Genomic DNA, 20,381 nt, shown 5'->3' on the forward strand with positions numbered 1-20,381 from the left:
TGCAGGGGCGGGGAAAGAACATGTTTTGTTTTGGCGAGAGAACCTATTATAGTTTTAAAAGCTAGGTCTATAGTATAGATGCTTGGCTTGCTTCCTCGACTATAGCCCTACAACTATGAAAAAGGTGAGCAGCCCTTAAACAAAAGGCTAAATGAGGGTCGTGATACTTTATACTATACAAAAGCCCTAAACTAAAGTAGGTAGTCCCGAAAGCCTCACAAGGTAAAACTCGCTCGACTCGTGCTTCTTTCAAGGGAAGCACTAGGGGAAGGTCTTTTAATGCCTTAGTTCTTCCCTAAACTGGTGGTTCGTACGACCAGTGTGAGACTTTCTCATAGTGAGCGGCAATCATGGACAATGGTCCCCGAGGGGTCCATGGGGAGTCGTATACGGAGGAGCATCTGGATTGTAACCTTAGAGTCCCCACACTTGCCTCAATTGTATGAAAAAGCAGTTAGAATCCCGGGCCAAAACCTCTCTGTTCGGTTGTTGGTAGACTGGGTGATTGGGATCAAATAGCAAGCAAGTACCTGGCCATCATGGTGTCTTATAATAATAAGACCTCCGGCCCTCGCAGATTCCATTGAGAGGCAGATCCATCCAAATTTAGCTTGACTCTACCACAGTGCGGGGGAGCCCATCGAGCATTGGTTCGAGTCCAGCTACGTGACGGGGGCCTTGGTCATCTCGATTGGAATAAGAGTAGCCGTCTCGTACAAAGAGGAAGGAGAGACCAAGAACAGACCCTCTTTTTTCTCAAGCAATGGCAACAGATACATAGAAAGCAAGTCCAGAAGCAGGAGGTAATCAACAGTACGACAAGAAATGGTAGAGCTCCAAAGAGATGTGAGTCAGATCAGAGTACGGAACCGAGTGAGGGACAGACAGCTAAAAAACGCTATAGAGTGCGGAGCTTCAAGATTTGCGCGCTAGCCTTTCGCCGCTTTAGTTGAACTATTGCGCTTGCTTCTCTTATTTTTTTTATCCAGTTTTTCTAAGAAAAATCCTTCTTCTTCCTGCTGACGACTCTGATTGCTCAGTCGGATAGATTGGATCGGGTACAAAACTCCAATCAATGAATGCTGCTTGCTGACTCGTTCTCCCTCTCTTCCCGAAGCTATCCTTAAACAACAACGATATCCTTTGGTCCTCCACCATACACAAAAGGGAGGAAAGAAGAACGCAATCTTTTCGTTTTAGCAGGTGACTGAAGATCTGTGTGGCGATCGAATCTGTTATCATCGTCTTTGATCCCAGGAACAGAAAGAGTGACCATTCCTTTTATCGAATCTCAAGAGCAATCTCATTTCGAGAATGAGGAGCAGTCACGATATAGTAGCCTGTCATGTTTCGAGATCTCACCTGTGTTGACCACGAAGACGCGGAAACTTTCTCTGAAATCTATGGCTTTCTGTATTGGATGATCTATGACTGGTCCTTCACTCCATTAAAAAAATGAAAAAGCCGATTAGGTTGCCACTTGAGAGCTTGCTCTTTCTGGCCTCGAGCTGTCTTGACTTACGTGGCAAGCAAGGGTTAGAGCCTAGCTTTCAACTCAGACTAGCTTTACCAAGTGCATAACAAGGATAACGGTCCCCAACAGAGATAAGAGATATTGGTTTGGTGGACAGAGCCTAGGTCGCCAAGCTTAGGCCCCCTTGAAAGAGTGCATAATAGCGCACTGATCGAGGCTCTTCCGCATAATAGCGATCTGCCGAAGCTGTGGGATGTCAAAATGCATCGGTAGGGGAGTGTTCCGCCTAGAGGAAAGCACCCAGCGCAGAGAGGTGTGGATGAAGCGAAAGCGAGAATGTCGGCTTGAGTAAGGCAAACATTGGTGAGAATCCAATGCCCCAAAAACCTAAGGTAAGGGTTCCTAAGGAAGGTTCGTCCACGGGGGGTGAGTCAGGGCCTAAGATCAGACCGAAAGATGTAGTCGATGGACAACAGGTGAATATTCCTGTACTACCCCTTGTTGGTCCCGAGGGACGGAGGAGGTTAGGTTAGCCGAAAGATTGTTTTTCAGTTCAAGGACGCAAGGTGACCTTGCTTTTTCAGGGGGTAGAGGAAATGCCTCGAGCCAATGTCGCGTGAGGCGCTGAAGTCACTCGAACAACCTTCAACAATGAGATTTGGAAATCAAATTCTTTCTCTACCGCACTTGGTAGTACCCCGATCGTAGGTCCAACTTGGAGAAATATCGGCGCTGGTCGAACAAATCCGCTATGAGAGGGATGGGGTACTTATTCTTGATGATCACCTTATTTAGGGGCTCGATAGTCTATGCATAGCACCCGAGGCTCCCATCGTGCTTCTTGAACCGAGGGTTGTAGCCACAGCGTTGATCCAGAAATCTCTACGACCACAGCTCATGCGGAGGATAGGTTTGGCGATCCGATGGTGGAAATCTCCAACTAACATAGGCGATGATGTAGATTCACCCCCCAACACCCTTAGGGAGGAAGTAGAGTTCTTAGGGAAGAGAAAGACCAATTGAAGCACGCACAGCAGGACCCGAGACTCCATGAAAGCCTCAAAATTCTAGTGATTTGCACCTTTTATTATTTATTTTTATAAAAGGATCCCGACGGATGGGCATAATACCTTTCTCGTCAATCTTTCTCCTTAGAGCAAGCAAGGTGAAATCCATCTTTTTTTTTTCACGACTACAATGAAATGGAGAATCGAGGCCAAACCTTTGGTCAATCAAGGAGAGCTGGGATCTTGATCCAATTCGAGATTCTCTAATGAACCTTTCCAGCATTCAAAAATCCGCTCTCACGATTCACTGCTCTTGGAAAGGAAACCCTCTTACGAAGAAGGATGATGAAGAGAAAAGATCGCATGTCACAAATAAGAGCAAGACTTTACCCTCTGTGGAGAGAGAGAAGTTTCAAGCAGGAGAGAGTGAAAGGGTGAGGCGAGCTTTCTTTCTAGAGATGAGGCCCTTTGGCGAAGCCGATCCCCCATAGGGAAGAGGTGCTTAACTAATCATCAGCAGAGGGAGTTTCGTAGCTGATCATCTTGCTTTTTCTTTATCCCTTCATTTTCGTTTCCAAATTGAACTTCAGCTCCATCTTGTGTGAGCAAGTTGGATTGATCTCATTTCCACTGACTTTTAGTAGGATCTTTGCGACGAAGAGAGGATTAAAAACCACATCTCCTCTATATGATGAAAGTCCTACGCCTTGACTTAGTCATTGTCATTTTTTTTTTTCACTTTCTTTTCCAACCGCCCAAAAAGATAGAAAGAGATAGATATATATAGGCGCACGCTTTGAAGTAGAAGTTGTGAAGCGGACTGCTTCCCTCGTGAGGGTCTGTCCATTAGAAAGCTTCTCTTAACATCGTTGCCTCACCTTGACCTTTTCTTTTCTTATCCTGTCTCTATCTCTTTATCCGTGTTAACCTTACCTTACCAGGTATCATCAACATAGCAAAAGAAAAACTTTCCATTTTTCATGGGGTCCAACTATCTATATCTAGAGAAAGAAAGAGAAGAAGAATAGCAAAATACCTCTAAAATCTAAAAATCCGAAGAAAGCAGGAGCTATATTCTATCTGTTGAGGCAAGGCGCTTTTTAAGCCCTCTATATAGTTAACTTGAGGTCAGGTTCTGTTCGATGGCGAAAGTTTCGGTTGAGAGACTCGAGGAGGATAGCGAGGACCTCTCCTCTGAAATGCAAGGTCGGAAAGGATATGCATTTAAAAGGGCTGTTGGCCACGCTTGCATGACAGACTTACCTGCTGAAGCGGACCTATGAAAGCTTGACCTCATCTACACAATGAATAAGAATCATGGCGCTCTCCTAATCTCTCTATGTTGATCACCACTCTGCTCTCCATTTGCCTTTTATATATTACAAGTGGTATTCCTAAAGAAAGTATTCAAGAGCACGCCTAAGAGACACACTATTGACGTTGCATTCGGTACTCAATATGGGAGTCCCTCACTACACTCACCTTAAAAATACCTAAGGGATTACATTACAAAAAGGTCCCCGAGTGCTCCATTCTCAAGAGGAGCAGAACTACAAGCAGGGGAACTAAAAACAAAGTCTACTACGACTAGCTGCTTGAGAGGTGTTCTCAATACGTACATTAGCCCCTGGTCCTTGGGTGTTTATTCCAAAGAGGCGGGGGGAAGAGATTATAAAAAACAAAGGAGATAGTCAACAACCCCCTCGCAATTTAGCTTTTTTTACAAAAGGGATCCGCCTCGAATCAAAGCTCTCTCCTTTCTTTTCTACTTTTCATCTCTTTGAAAATTTCTAGTTTGATCGAGGGTGGTACACTTCTCCCCAGTATGAAATAGGTTGCAGCTATAGTAAGAACTCCAACTGGGCCAATTGCCTAATTATGACTGAGGTAGCGAGCGAGGGCGAGTAAATGGATGGAAATTCTCCACTTAAACTTAATGGCTGCCACTTCTAGCTTTGGCGCTCTTAATCTAGAAGGTCTTGGTAGAATTTTGCTGGCCCTTCCCTTTTCTTTCTTGTAAGGACATCCCTTGCTTAGTTACTGCATGCTCCTTCCTTTGTTGAGCTTTGTCATACAGCTCTTCTATCTCTTTTCATTAGGCGCAATCCTCTTTGAATTCCATAAAGAATTGCAATTAACTTTTTGAAAGATATCTCCGCTCCGAGTATATTACTTGAGTAAGGCACTTTCAGAAAGGAAGGTAAGCAGGAGTTAACGGCGGGCACATGATAGAAAGGTAGTTGGAGGCGGGCGATATGGAGGTGCGATAGGCTTAATGCAAGCAAGCTCGGTCTCGATATGCGCATTAGAAGGGGAGTTAGAGGGAGGTTGGCGCTTGGGTCGAGAGGCTAGCTAGCTTCCCACCTTCATGTCTTGTTGGTAGGCACAATCGCTTGAGTCTAGTTCTTGAGCGATTTGAATGAAAAATTTTTCTTTGAGCGAGCGACCGTCGACCCTCTTTTTAGCTCTCGAATATAGATAGGAAAGGAGATCAACAAAAAGTTCAAAGGGGCTGGCGACAGCGTAGAGTGCAATCACAATCCCTATGAATATCATTACTCAATAGCTCGCCCGACCCTCTAGCACTTTTCTGTTATTGCGCAATCAACGACTCTAGTTACGGAGTTCTAGGTCCTCTAGCTATTAGTCTTTGGTAGCTCTCCTTCTAGTAATACATTATAGGCTATCTTCCTTCCACCTCTCTTTATCGCCCTTCCTTCTTTTTAGCGAGGTCATCTCGAGATCTTGAATCTTTAGCGAATCGATTGTAATTAGTCTGACCGCTCAAGGCTTATCTTTCTATTCCCCTTTCTAGTCTCCGGTCATTGGTAGAAAAAGCCTGTAAATTCCATTTCTCTCCTCTCTAGCTTGGAAATACTTCTTTCTATTGGCTATATATACGTAGTCACAATGCCAGTTCAAGCTATCTTACGGATAGAGGTATACACAAGTCGCGATAGTTCAAAGCGAGGCGAGGTGAGGCGGTGTAGTAAAGGCAAAGCGCATAGGGCGGGGGGATAGGCATTCAAATACTATCTTAAAATCGCGTATATAAGAGAAATAGTAGCTCGTACATCTTTTCTTCTTTTAGACAAGTCAAGTAGGCAAGGGAATTGTTTGAGATTAAGAGCGCCAGAGCTAGAAGCGGCAGCCATTACGTTTAAGTTAAGTGGAGAATTTCCATCCATTTGTTGTCTCGTTCGCTACCTCAGGTCATAATTAGGCAGTTGGCCCAGTTGGGGTTCTTACGATAGCTGCAACCTATTTCATATTGGGGAGAAGTGTACCACCCTCGATCAAACTAGAAATTTTCAAAGGGAAGAAAGTTAGAAAAGAAAAGAGAAAGAGTTTTGATTCGAGGCGGATCCCTTTTGTAAAAAGAGCTAAATTGCGAGGGGGGGCTATTGACTATCTCCTTTGTTTTTTATAATCTCTTTTCTCCGCCTCTTTAGGCTGGAGCTATGAATACTAGCACTTATATTTCGAATAGAGTTCCTACTGAAGCGCTTACTCCTTATGACCAAGGGGTGTTAGCGGTCACTTCGAGATATTTTGCAAGTCAAGCATATGCATGTGTGAAGAGGCAAGAATTAGATGCGACTTCTGCCAAATGCATTTTCACGGGCCGAGGAGATAATGATCTTGTGACAAAGAATGTATTTGTTGCAAGAAGTGCACATATTGTTGAAACATCTCCGTAGACTTAGCCTATTTTTGGATCTTTGATGGAAAAAAACCTCTTTCATGAAAGGGGAGGGCGGAGAGCCCATGATTCGATCTTTGCCCGACTTGCTCCCCTTTCTATCCGTCTGCTAATGAGCGGCTAACCTACCATCCTTCTAGCCTTACCCGATTCACGGGAATGGGGATTTTTATGAGGGCAACCGGATGGTTCGTTGAGTCGGGGAATCTTTGTAATCCTATTTTGCTTAGACGGAAAACCCATCCCCTAGCCTTCTCGCTTGATTGTGGTGGGCGTGAATCCTCGGAAAGAGAATATGAAAGAAATGCCGTCTCTTAGATGGGGAGTCAGGAACCGCCGAAGCATCTTAGATTGGAAAGTTTATCGCCAGCTGCATCTCCCACCTCGGTCATCCACATAGCATCAATCGGTCATCCACGCAAACGAAGAAGGAAATCTCGCAGAAGAACAAGCTTACCTACGGAGGAGTACAGGTATCAAACTCACAGTCGGGAAAAAGCAGCCCTTGGTGGTGCATATCGTGGTCCCAGTGAGTACGACCACCTCATCCCTCTAGGGAAGCCCTATAGCTTAAGGTTTTTCTTACAAGCTTCCTCACTCAAGTGTAAGCAACATTTCGAAAGATAAAACTCAACAGGAGAGTAGGCTATAGGATTCAAACCCCCTTCCCTCACGAGGTGGAGTCGACTTGTGTAGGGAATGAACTATGAACTCGAGGCCAAAGGTCTCCTCTTGATGAGTTTGGATGGCAATGCTGCTTCTCGAGTTGAAGCTGCAAATGCCCTATCTTTCTTCTCTACTTCCTTTAGCTATCACTTTTCGGTTGAATAATTGCAAGATCTGGCATTCTCCACCGACCTCTATGGGAAAGCTAAGGGCCCCTATTTTGTATTAGTAAGGCACCCTCCCTTTACCTTTACGTGAATTGGGTATTACCGGCCGATGGCGAATAAGTCCTCACAACAAAGGTTGGGTGCTTGAGATCAAAAGCTCGATTCTGGCCAGCGCTCTGGCGCGAGACTCTTTCGAATAGAATGAATTCGGTAAGGAAGGGTAAAAGCCCCATGGTCAATTGAATAACACTTCCCTCAGAATTTAGGAATATTTAGCTCAAAGGTAGTCTTCCTTAAGCAAGCTATCCCTACCCAATAAGGATCGTGAAGAGCCCATCCTTTCTTACTATCTTATCTCAACTTTACCTTACTCTCCCACCTTCCCTTTTTACACCCGTATACTCCACTCGTTCCCTTTCTTTCAAAAGGAATATTCCTTTTCAGTGATTCTCCTTTGGTATCTACTACTTCAAATTCATGAATTCCCTCCCGAACCGGAAAAAAAGATCTCGGTTGCATAAATAACCTATTTTTATTTAGTTTAGGAAAAAGCATGTTGTTTCAGTCGAGTGACCCTAGACAGAACCTAGCCCTTCTTTGGAGGAAAAGAAATTAACCTAGAAGAATTGAGTGCAGGTGAAAGCCCTTCCTACCTTCTTGGAATAGGAAATTTTTCCTCTATTGTTGAATCGGTTCTATCTGAATCCCTCCCTGAGACTAGAAAAGGGACTACGGGCTGCAATAAGGCGAGCGAGTCCGGATGACTAATCTCTGAGAATCTAAGAAGCGAAAGAATGAGAGAGTCCGGCTGAACTAGGATCTAGACTCTTTACGAGAGGCAGGAGTTCGACTCTGGACGAGTCGCTCGATCGCATCTTCCCTACGGCTTTGTTCTCTAACCACATGCTTTAAAAAGAAAGCCCTCCCATGTTGAGTTAACGGCAGAAACCCTTTACGACATGAATTAGGAAAGTTAAGATAGTAGAAGCCCCGAATTGCTTGCTCCTAGCGTGTTTGACTTTCGGAGGACTAACCGCTTCTAATGAGACCTTGGGGGAGGTTGGGCACCGGACGGTGGAGGTACCCATGCTCTTGGTCCTCAAGTTGACCATTAGCGGGTCTTTAGTCATCTATTCGTCCGGGCAAAATGACTTAATCAAAGAGAGAAGAACCCCTTTTAGCGGGATCAATTATATCCACTTTAAAGGCGGCCTCGGGTGAATTTCTACGCTTATCTCATCTTCTAGCTCGCCTTCTTCTTTTTAAAAGTCTTTAGCATTCATCTTTCTATGAGCAGTCGTGGTATTAACAAAGCATCAAGGGAGAGCTTTCCTAAATCCATTTGACCGGAGCTGGGATCAAAACTACTTTTTTATATAAGTATATAAGTATAACTAAGGCCACCTTAAAAAATTCAACAGATTCCACCATAGCAACTCAACTCTTCAGATAAGGAATCGCCTTTCTTATCTATTATATTTCACACCCCACGAGCTTTGAACTAACTCATTTTATCTTTTCATTGGAACTCCTTATCCTTAATCAGTTAATCCGGAAGTTACTTCCCAAGAATAAGGATCTGCCTTAGTTAAGCCCGACTTCGGTACACTTGCTTATAGAAGGAAATTCCCACTCGAAGGCCCTAGTACTACTGACTTTGCACCAGATTCAATTGCAACAGAATCTATGGAACCCTTGCTTAAAATAAAAACAGATTCGATTCCGAATCAACTAGTTATTCCTTCCCATGCTTGACCTTGTCATCTCCAGAAAGAACGTCGCATTCGATCTAAAGAAAGATTCTTCTTCAAAGCATGAACCATCCGCTCCTTTTCCTCAAAAACTTGCCTTGGAGTTGAAGTATTAGCTCGCGCTGCATCTGGACTGGTTATCTTGAAAGCTCTTGTTGAATAAAAAAGTATACTTACTTGGCTTCTTTCACTCCTAAATAGAGTTCATGGGGATATCATTAGCGTTATTGAGCCTCAGAGCGGAAAGTCTGATCTTAACTGTGTTGGCGATCAGTTTTACCTCTTCTGTATTCTTAGTTTATTTTTTTAGTCGAAGATGCGACAATTGCGCTCTCGACATAGATACCAAAGCTGCGGTAGAAACCTTCCTTAACGGGGAAGGCGCATAAGTTCTTACCGACCTCAGCGCGGAAGGAGGAGAATTTTTACGCTAAAAATATTGGGTTTTCGACCTTAGTCGAGATGACCACATTTTCGAAAGCAAACATATCCACACATATCATGCATATGGGTATTTAAAGAACAAGTGTTGAATTCTAAGCTAACGGACTAGCAAAGGGCGCATCTTGAGAATAATAAAATCCCTCTCTTGAGTTCTTGAACTCGAGTCGATAACTCTATCCATGCAAGCAATCCATGTACAATAGGCAAATTTGGGGCGAGTGCCAAACAAGCGTCCGGACCAAGGAACCAAGGTCTTTTCGTTCAAATTCAAAGCGGAGAGCATTGCGAAGCTCCACATTTTGAGTGTCGACATCCAAATGATCGGTCGAGGGCATTGGAGTGGGTGGCAATGAAATGAATGAAAGAACGCTTGGTAGGGGGAGCGCTTGTCACGCATCGAGTGCGCTTTGAGAGTGAGCGGATGTAGCTACCCGAGGAGCTCGGGTGGCCTTGCTTCCTCTTTTTGATATGATCTCGCTCTGTGGCGAAGAACCTTTCTACTTGTCTTTGCTTGCGAACCGTCTATGACTATATATACATAAGAAAAAAAAATTTATATATATATATATATATATTTTTTTTTCTTTTACCGCTTCGGGAAAGTGTATAACCTGCTCGTGTTCATCCGCATTTCAAAATAAATTGATGAGTGGGCTCTTTGGCCTTCTTTTTATTGATCTTTAACTGCCTGCGAATCCCCTTCTTCCTTTAATGAAATAGATTGGTCTTCTGTACAAGATTCCCATCCTCGCTTCTTCCGTGGGTCGGTATAGCGCTTTCCTTCCTCTAGTTCGAGAGTTATAGAGCAAGAAAGGGGCTTCCATTAGCATTAGTAGTTATAGTTGGCATTCATCCCGCTCTTCTTCCTCTAGCATTGATGCAGCATGGAGTTCTTCAATTGAAGTATTTAAGTATGAGTGAAGTTCCTGTTCTCTTTCGTATCAAGTAGGGATCCTTTGTATAGCTCATCAGTCGCTTTCCAAATCAAGGTGTCTTAAGCCTCTATAAGAAAGAGAAGGTGCCAAGCTTCATATATGAAGAAGAATGATCTGCCCTCATAACAGACTTTCAGGTCTTTTCTGCATTCATGACTTTCAGACTTCGGAGCTCATAAACCATTGATTACACCATAGCAGGATCTTCTTTGGATAGGTCCTCCCTTACAGAAACTGTTGCTGGTAAGGCATTTGCAAGGGAAGCTTTTTTTTTACGACTGACACTGGACTACCTGAGAGGGAAACTCCCACTTTACCTTTCTTGTGGGTATTGAAAAGACCTTTGGCACTTTTGGATATGCCACATATTCACTGGAAAGAGAGGATCAAGCGGAGATATAACCGGAATGAATCCCCCTTACCTCCTTCTTGCTTGTGTGCCGTTCCTCTAGCCAGTCCTTTTTTTAGTACTCACTGAAGATTTTCTTACTGACTTCCAATGCCTTAGGAAAGAATAGCTTAGTCCCTTACGCACAGAAAGATCTAGACTGCCCCCCTTTTTGTGACTTGCCAGACTAGCCAGACTTGCCGGCTTAGCCTTGACTTTGACGGCCTTGACTCTCCCCTGATGAATAACCCCCAGCTTGGACTACCCTTGCTTAGCCTAGCTTAGCCGGATGTAACTTCCCATATCCTTTTGAAACCTCCGCCCCCCTCTCCGCTTGTGCAAAGCTTCTTCAGATCAGCCAAATGGTCCTCTGCTTCCCGTGTTTCTTCAACACAGAGAAAGGCAGATTGCTTGAGTTGTTAGCCCTTGTGTGGAATCAAACTCCTAATAGCCTGACTGGTTTGGCTTATTTTCTTTGCTTTACACTAACATCGTGTTATGGAGAGTCCTATTCCTATATCAATCTTTTCCTCACACGACCCATATAAAATCTCTCTATCCCTGTCCCGGCTTTGGCTAATAAAGCGAATGCTTATCTTTCCAACTTTATAGGAGTAGGGGCTTTCAACATCTTCCCGTCAGAATCTCCACTCAGTATAAAAGTGCTTATTCGGCCGGTTTTCCACCTTTATATTCACGAAGCTATTATACAATAAAAGCCAAATGAGCGAAGAAAATGTTGAATTTAATCGGGCCAGAGAAAGCAATTTTATTCTCTATAAGCTTCAATGGTGCAAAGGGGAGCAGAAGAAATGGCCTACTATTTTGTTCTTCTATCAATTGGTTTTCAGCAGAGTGGGCCGGACTATTGCATCTCAGTTCTTTCTTTGCGTAGAGCCTTCTAGCTAGCAGGCTTAGAGAAAAGGGTGACTTCGTTTTCCCTTTCGGGTAGCACAAGTGAAAATGCCAGCTCCAAAACAAGGGAAAGAGAAGGCAAATGTTAAAGTTCTAGTTAATATAAAGTTTTTTATATCAGGAACAGTTCGGTCCTGATACGAAATGCGCCTACTTAGTTGCTTTAGCCACAAACCTAGAATGCTGACTACATCATGAAGTTTCATAAGGGGGGAAGCGAAGCTTAGCGAGGCCGACCACGTAATAAGCCGCTGGCAGAGAAATCTCGAAGAGCTTCCCTTCATTCGTTGCTAAGCCAAGGACCCAGGTCTCCGAGTCAGCCCGGGCTTTTTCGAAGAATCCTGCACCCATGGGCATACGGCCTGGCAGGCCTTCCCTTTCCGCCAAAGCTTCATGGGTGTTGCCCCGTTCCCTAACCAGATTTTGGATGTGAGCTATACTCCGCGAGGAGCCACACGGGCGTATGGCCTTTTGCCTTGCCATTTGACCTCTATTCCCGCGTGAGACGGAATGCTCAGTGACAACCTCTCAATTGTCACCGCTTGCCTCTTTTGCTACCACGGTAGCACCTAGTGTGGTCAGCACCAATCGTGTTAGGGCAACGAAGCTTACACTCATTCACATTGGTTCATCCTGCTATGCCCCGGGCTTTTAGCCCTTCTAACAACAATGGTGGCCGGCCATTCGTCAAGGCCCCAGAATCCGCTGGACATCTCAGCTGCAGGATTGGATACCCGTATCAGATCGAAGTTCCATTTTTTTGCATCCCTCAAAGGAGAGCTGTTTCTAGGTGGGTCGCTTCACGAAAGACATTGCTTAGGACCAACGGGTCACACGAAAGATGCACGACTTACTTTGCACCCTCCATCCTTCGGCCCTTCGCCTATAGGCTTGGCAGGCAAGCTACCTTGATCCGTCTTCGGCTTCGATTCGTTATGCTCAGCAGCTCCAACAAGCCCTAAAGTTTCTTGCTGCCTCAAACTCTGTCAAGAAAGCGCTACTTTACGTTTGATCCTATGTGCCTAGAGAAGGCAATGCGTTCTCCACTTTCGGATCTCGCAAAGAGAAAACGTCTTTTTTCCGATGAGTTTCTCTCTCATTCGCGGAGTGAAGAAAGCGGGCTTTGCCTCAGCTACCGCTATCCTTGGGAAACCGAAAGAGCTACTGATGGAAAGGGATGCAGTCTCTCCCTTGGCCAAGGGAGAGGACAGGGCAGAGAAGAAAATGTCCTTCACGCAAGTTTGTTTGCTTCCTGCCCAAGCTTGGCTCTTTGAACAAGGAGGCATTCTGGTAGGAAGGCCGACCACTATATAAAGCGTAAGCAAGCACTTGGCTAGGAAGCAAGCTACCATTCTTTGATCCACTTTCTCAGGCAGGGAAAAGAATGAAAAATGGCAAAAGATGGTGGCCGTGGTAGGTTCGAGGATCTTACACGGCGGAGCGAACTCTTCTATCATGTTGCATTTCCTCTGGCGGCGTAGCAGCACCCCCTCTATCCATCGTACTAGAGCGATCCGGGAAGAATGATTAGGGTCATATTCGGTCCTTTCTACAATGCCAGTAGATGAAGTGCTTCGTTTCAGGTCCATTTTTTGCTGCAATCACTTCGATCCACCCTCTCGGTGAAAAACAGAAATATGCCCGGAGGAATTCCTCCCTGCGGACTTCCCCACACTCAAAGTGAAATATCTAAGTGCTCTCCCCTTTAGGCTTTATCTCATTCTCTCTCTCGTCATCATTCGATTCTGCCCCTACTTCAATGAAAGCTCCTCCTCGTTATCCTCAAAGATCGTCGTTGATCTTTTATCATCTCTTTCTTTGGTCATTGATTGTTTAGTAAGCCATGCCTGCGAGAAATGGGCCCCCTCTTTGACATTAGATCTTGTCATCCGGGCGGGCAGCTTCCTGTCCGGGTGCTCAACTTTAGAAGTAGCGCCTTTTGAATAAATATAAGTAGGCGACTTGCTTGTGTTAAACATATAGCGGCGCCTTCCTGATAAGAGACCAGCTTTTAAATGAGCAAAGGCCTGCTTTTAGGAAGAGCTTTTTTTTATGGAAATAGAACGTCGAGACTTGCCTCTTGGCTACTTTAAAAAAGTGGTGGAAGAAAGTGACCCGTGATACGTTCGAATATGCGTGTAAACCGCAAGTGCGCGGGTGTCAAAGTAATAATTACCCCGGTGAGTGGGTAGTCGAATCCACAGGGAATAGGGCTACTAGTACTAACTTCTTCTCTGCTTTCTAGCCTAATGATAAATGGAAAGGTGTGGTGATCTAATGTGCGAAGAAATGAATACCGGAGACGAATATGCAAGGGTGAAATGGATGGAGATCTCAATCAGTAAAAGTGGGGTATTCGGGTAATGCTCCCCCTAGGATTCAGGTATTAGGTACCGGATAAGCAAAGTGTTTCTATGAAGAGTAAGTTAAGTCGTGGATATCCAAATATAATCGGATCCGGTCTCCCGATCACCGATACTAGTCCCCTACGAGGTCCCGGTGGAGAAATCGCTCAATCTCAACACCTCACACAACATATGACCGTAAAGCACTCTAGGGATTCCAAGATGTGTATCCGATTCCTAAAGATTGATCCAACCCTAATTCTTGGCGAAGGATCCTAACCCCCTACAAGGTCCCGGTGGAGAAATCTCTCAATCTCACGCCTCACAACAAATATGGTTGCATAGAGCTTAGGGAACGGAGATAGAATACACCAATCGGAGGGGAAAGGGGATGCTCTCTATCTCATGACTCACCCTCTCAACCCTCTTCAATCTTGAGGTTCTAACCCTAATGGAGACCTCTCTCTCACCAAGGTAACAAATCATGCAAACCAAATAACCAAAAGATCAATAAGGCAAGCAAGCATTAGACAAACAAGATTAAAACTTAATCAAACTCGGATTAAATAGAAACACTAAGCAAATCCACAAAAGATGAGAATCCTAGGGTTCAAATGGCCAAATACCCTCTAGGGTTTTAGCTCTCCATGGAGTAACATACAAAACACACCATCAATGATCGAAAGTACATTAAAACCATAAAAATAAACCCCCTTATATATGAACTGATGGCCTTGATGGAGAGCTTCGACGTCTTAAAGGACCCACTCCGAAGCTAGGTTCACCGGTGGCTTCCTTGATGCTATGACGGAGGAGGAATCGATCAAAGTTGGTAACGAAACGCCTCCAAAGCCGCAAAGACCTCCTCTCAAAACCCTAGCCGTCTCACCCCTCAAGAGTCGCACAAAAGATGAGAAAGAATAGGGCAAAACGGCTATTTATAGGCTAGGGTAAAAGATGAAAAACTGGGCCTCTCCCTATTCTGTGCGGGCCTCTTTACCGCTTGAGCTTCTAACTGATCTTGTTGGTGCTTTATGTATGGCTAAGGTTAGAGCTCTATGTGAAATTCCAACATGGTTTGAGAGAAGGGTTAGATTGTCTATACTACATATAAAGAATGAATCCAAATCACTCACTAGCATGAGAAAGCAAGGAAAATGAAGATAGTCAGCGATGACTAAGAATATTCTACTTGCAAAGCAACCGGGGATCAAGAGTCTGCCTAGAAAGCACTTTTGAGCGGTTAGGGTAAAGGCAGGGTGTCCGAGTGTCCGATGGCGAGGAGAAGGACTTGTCTCGAATCAATCAAAGACGAGATGCCTTGATTGATCAATTGCTACTGAGCATAAGCGAGAGCGCGAGGAGGAAGGGTCAAGTCAACTTCCTTCCCACCGGTGAGCAAAAAGGGGTCGGGAGCAAATCGATTACGCCTGCTGGATTGGTTCGATCGGATTCGGCGATGGGAGAGTTTCCTCCGGAGGAGGTTTACGCTTTCCCTTGCTTTACGCCCAACACTATAATAGGGATGGTCGATCAGTCAGTTGGAGTCTATTAGTAGTTAGGGCTCAATCGATTGATTAATGTTCTATTGTTACCGAAACTGATAGAGAAGCTCTGCTTAGATGATGAGGAAGAGTTACGGAAGGGGAAGTTGAAGACGCCATTTACTGAAAGGGCTCTACGAGAATGAAGAGGTTGGGCCGAAGTCAAATCCTGGAATCTCTGACTTCGATAGCGATCAGACAGAATGGGGCCTTAATGGTTGGTGTTGGTATGGCTTTCCCTCCCTCTCTCTTTCTTGGACGCACCACCAAGCTGTCCTTATCCAGTCCCTCCCGATTTTCTCACCTTAGTGTTCCCCTTAACACTCTATTCTTTTTCTCTGCCCAGCTCCAACTATTGGTTGGGATGGATACATGTTCCCGTCCCCACGGAGTGGAATCGAATAGATTCGGTTAGGTTGACCTTATATATTACCTAGTTGCTCATCTTTCGTCCTTATCCCTCGTCTGGAGCCACTATCCAAAATTAATAGTTGATCCACTCCCGGTCCGGCGAGCAATGAGGGGAGTTAGAGTGGGGTATTCCCTTGCGCCCAACACGTATCACTACTATAAGTATGAGGCGGCAGCTAGCGATGGCCGAGAAGAACATGTTTTATCCTACCCATCACAACCATATTCATTAGTCGATCCCATCCCGAATCCAGCTGACCCGACTCCCCTCTTTTCATTCCCATCCAAAAAACCCATTCTTTTGAGAATCGGACAGATTCCTAGCCTCGAATGACTGGAATGAAAACAAAGAAAAGCAACGACAAGGTCTCGCCTTTTCCAAAGAAGTTGAAGTTCGAAGAAATAAAGCTTAAGGCGAGCGGTAGAAAGCATATAAAAGCGGAGAATCCGCTAAACAAACAAAGAAATCCCCCTTTAGGAATACTCCATTCGTGCCTAACGGTAGCTTTTATAAAGTAGTCTTCACCGATTGGGTGTCGATTCAAAACAAAACCTAGATAAGAAACGTGCCGTTAAAGCATCGCTTATTATCTCTCGTTTCCATGTTCGAGAATTCTTACTATGGATTGTTAACCTCGCATAGATAGATCATCTCATTATACTTTATGTCTTCCAGTTTGAAATGAAGCCTTGGTGATCTCATTTCACAAGTGTGCTCACGTGAGAATAAGAGCACGGGGAAAGGAAAAATGCCCTACTATTGAAGTGAAGCTGGGTGGCTACCCTTTAGCTGGTGAGTGATCAGAGTATATTAGGGCTCTTACTTCACACTACGACAAGGAGAACCTAAACCTATTTCCAAACTTGCTCGACACACGAAGAAGGGAAGATGATAGTCGGCTCTAGGAAGTAATTTCCCTTTCCTCAGCTGGGTCAGCTCAAGAAGTGGAAGGGATATAAGGTTCGTCTTATTTTAGTAGTTAGAATGAAAAAGGTCTCTCAAAGGCAATGCATCAATTCTTTTTTGCCACCATTGAAATGAAAAAAGAAGGGGAAAGGGGCAAACTCATTTACATTGGGATAGATAGATTGAAGCCAAATAGCTAGAATTGGATCACTGTGGTTTACTAGAGCAATCAAAATCTTCTTCTATTCTAGCTCGGCGTAAACAATTTCATTGCCTCACGATTCGGCGAATAGAAATAGGGAATGAAGTAAGCAGACAGATTGGGTAGAATCCCACTCTTCTAGGGGGTTCATAACGAAAGCGAGTTGCTTTGGATGCATTTAGACAGAAAAGCGGCCATTATTATAGGCGAGATATAAACCTACTAGCTTCATGGTTGTGCGCCTGGATGACTTCTAGGTCATTCTCGGGATGGAGTTTTTGAATGCAACACGGGTCCTTGCCATTCTTTTTGACACTATACATCCAGGTAAAAAAAATGAAATTTCCCAGTGGTCAACGCAGGCGCGGAGAAGACAGAGACCATCTCGGCGCAACAATTCAAGCATGGACGCGTTATACGTGAACGACATACTAATGCTATCAAGTATACCTATCCAGTTGAAAGATTGATAGCAAAAATCCCATGAAATCGTTTGCTATGAGGAAAGCACTTTCTCACTCATATGTTAGACATATGATTATTACATATTTAATATGCAGTATATACTACCTTCTTTTTAGTAGGTCTCGTAGTCTTACCGAAATTCTCATTCTTTTCTACATGATATGTTTTGGGTATATATATGGCCAGTAGCGACTATTACTCCTTGGCTTGAGGGGCCAGATCTGTCTTACCTGAGATGGGGTCCGGGGAACACATTCATTCTATTCGATGAGTATAGCTACTAGTGGGTGAAAGGCAAGTAGACGATTGAAGATCTGTGGTTGGTGATTGAAGTTAGGGGTCCGAAACGATATGGAGAGGCTTCCGCGGCGATTGAGTGAAGCGATTATTCGTTTCCATTGAAAACAAAGTATGGTGAGTCAAGTTGAGATCTTCGTTGCAGCAAGACAGGGGAATGTGATCTTTCTTTCATGTGCCGTGCCGTTGATATGCCGTGTTTTACGATTTTAGCTTTGTAGCTACCCGTGTTGATATGCAGTGTTGTTAGCAGTCCAGTCAGTCTTTGAGGTAGCAGTAGCTACTGAGTCCGTTAGCAAAGGAGTTGGGTAGTGAATGAATGTTTTCTTCGCTAGCTTTTGTTTTATTTTCCTAGTAATGCCATCCCGTTTTATAGTATTATGACATGAGCTTGACTTTCTTCTTGTGTGTGTGCTGCGCTGTCTTTCCTTGCTTTCTAAGGTATCGACCTGCCTGGCTGACTCACTAAGTCGTGTCGATGGTCTTGTGGAAAGTCCTCTACTCGTTGTCCAAGGATTCCCTTGTCCGGTATAGGATATGCCTCGACGGAAACTCCCCTACCAACCTTCTTCCAAAGGAATAACGATGTCGGAGCCGTATAACCTCCCCAAAACCCTAGCCAATACCTCTCAAAACCCTAGCCGAAACCCTCTCTCAAGTTGGGGATAAGATGGAGAAAAAAATGCTGAAATCGGGGTTGAATCGGCTTTAAATAGGGCTGGAATCGCGCATCCACACAGTCCTGTGGAGTTTTCACACGCCCGTGTGGATTCTCTGGAATTGTGATTTTTCGGCCGGCTGTGAACAGTGCTGCTATAGTATTTTTGCTACAGTGCTCTGCTACAGTCCTAGCCTAAAATACTTCCCGAATCCATACTTTGATCTAGGTGACGCAAATGGGCACACGTTCACGTCGTGGATCGCTTTGCTTCTTTAATGACGGACAAGTTGGTGGAGATCTTGTCCTATGTGCATAAGTCAGAATGCTTGAGTGTGATTGCCCTTGTGCCCCTCCAAATGGTTGTGCTAACTCAAATACGAGGAGGTTGGCACACACTCTAGCATCTCACACCCGAATTATGTCTTCACGTTTGAACCTTAGCAAGATTTCCTCCAAAATCGGTGCATTATGATCCACATTGATTTCTTTCCTACATACTCGGCCTCACAATCCTACCTGCACGATAGTAAAATAAAAACACACATCTATTAATGTAAAACCCGAGAAAAGTAATGCTCAACATAAGGAAAGAATGCTTCGCATTCATATCACATAAGCACTTATCAAACACCCCACACTTAAGCTTTTGCTTGTCCTCAAGCAAAAATTAAACATTCTGTGCATAGATGAAGGAAATATTGGAAGTGCTTGGCCTTAGGTTCACCAAAGTGTACAGAGAGAGCATTCTACAAGTAAGGGAAATTTCAACATTAAATACAAAAAAACAAAACTCTAGCTAAAAACTTGAATAAAAAGGGACAACAAACCCGAAATCGTGTACGTGTGTGAACTCACTCAAAACAACCCAAGGTATACTCCTCAAAGTTATAAGTATAAGGGACTTATTTATCTACAAAAGTGACAACAATTTCAAAGATGGTAGTAGCTTCATGACAAGGTCCCCTTGCGTATATCCCGCAAGTGCACGGGTTTGTCAAAATAATAATCCCGGGTGAGCGGGTATCGAATCCACACCGAGTAGGGAATAAAAATACTTAATTTGATTCTTAGCTATGTGAAAGATCAATGATGATGAGTGTGACAATGATTCAATTCTCAACAATAAAAGCAACAAATAAGAGAGCAAAAGTAAAGAAGGGGATAAGGCAATCGATAAAGATGGGGTACCCGGATAATGCTCCGCCTAGGATAATTGTTTCAAGTGCAATAACCCTCTATTATGCTTCCTAATCAATGCAATGGTGAGTCGTGGAAATCCTTAATTACATAGTTCCAAATCTAAGGTCAACTATGCCTAACTCTATACATGTCCCGGAGGAGAAATCGAACAATCTCAACACCTCGCACTCGTATAGAGTTGCAATGAGCTCTAGGGATTCCAAGTGATAAATCTCTTCCTAATTATAAACTTAACCCTTTGGTCCAGGTGGAAGGTCCCTAACCACAATTGAGCCCTAGATACTAAGATCACCTCAACGCTTCACTCCGTTGTACGCGCAACTAAGTCCCAACGGAGGGTCGTCCCTTAGACCATTCACTCTATTATGACCGCAAAGAACTCGAGGAACGGAGGTAGAATCTATCACGGCAGAGGGGAAAGGGGACGCTCCTGTATCTCTCGACTCACCCTCTCAACCCTCTCCAATCTGGCTTTGTCTAACGCTCGTGGTGTATCACTCACTCAGAAGGTTACCAATAAGAACTCTCAACCCTAGTGTCACTCTATGGGAAATGTTCATACAATCAAGCATTCAAGGTTAGAACTCACAATAAACATCAATTTATTGAAAGCATAATAAAGAGATTCATGAAACGAATACATCCTAGGGTTCACAAATACCCGAGTACCCACTAGGGGTTTAGCTCTCCATGGAGCTAAGTACAATCAAAGAGATAGAATGTAAAAGCAATGAATCCATAAAGAAACCCCCTCGATGCTCATGTTGATGGCCTTGTGGAGAGTCCTCTACTCGTCGCAAGGGATTCTTTGTCCGGCCTATGATACACCTCGCCGGATCGGTGCCGATGAAAGCTCTCCCAATAACCTTCTTCCAAACGACGCGTGATGTCGGAGCTGT

At 44.3% G+C, this 20,381-nt stretch overlaps 1 pseudogene; it reads right to left on the reverse strand.

Annotated features, from left to right (window-relative positions):
- Positions 1-1,123: 1,123 nt before the first annotated feature.
- LOC120268498 lies at positions 1,124-15,459 on the reverse strand (annotated as a pseudogene).
- Positions 15,460-20,381: the final 4,922 nt, after the last annotated feature.

The sequence above is a fragment of the Dioscorea cayenensis genome, chromosome 9 (genome assembly GCF_009730915.1).
Source record: "Dioscorea cayenensis subsp. rotundata cultivar TDr96_F1 chromosome 9, TDr96_F1_v2_PseudoChromosome.rev07_lg8_w22 25.fasta, whole genome shotgun sequence".
NCBI lineage: Eukaryota > Viridiplantae > Streptophyta > Magnoliopsida > Dioscoreales > Dioscoreaceae > Dioscorea > Dioscorea cayenensis.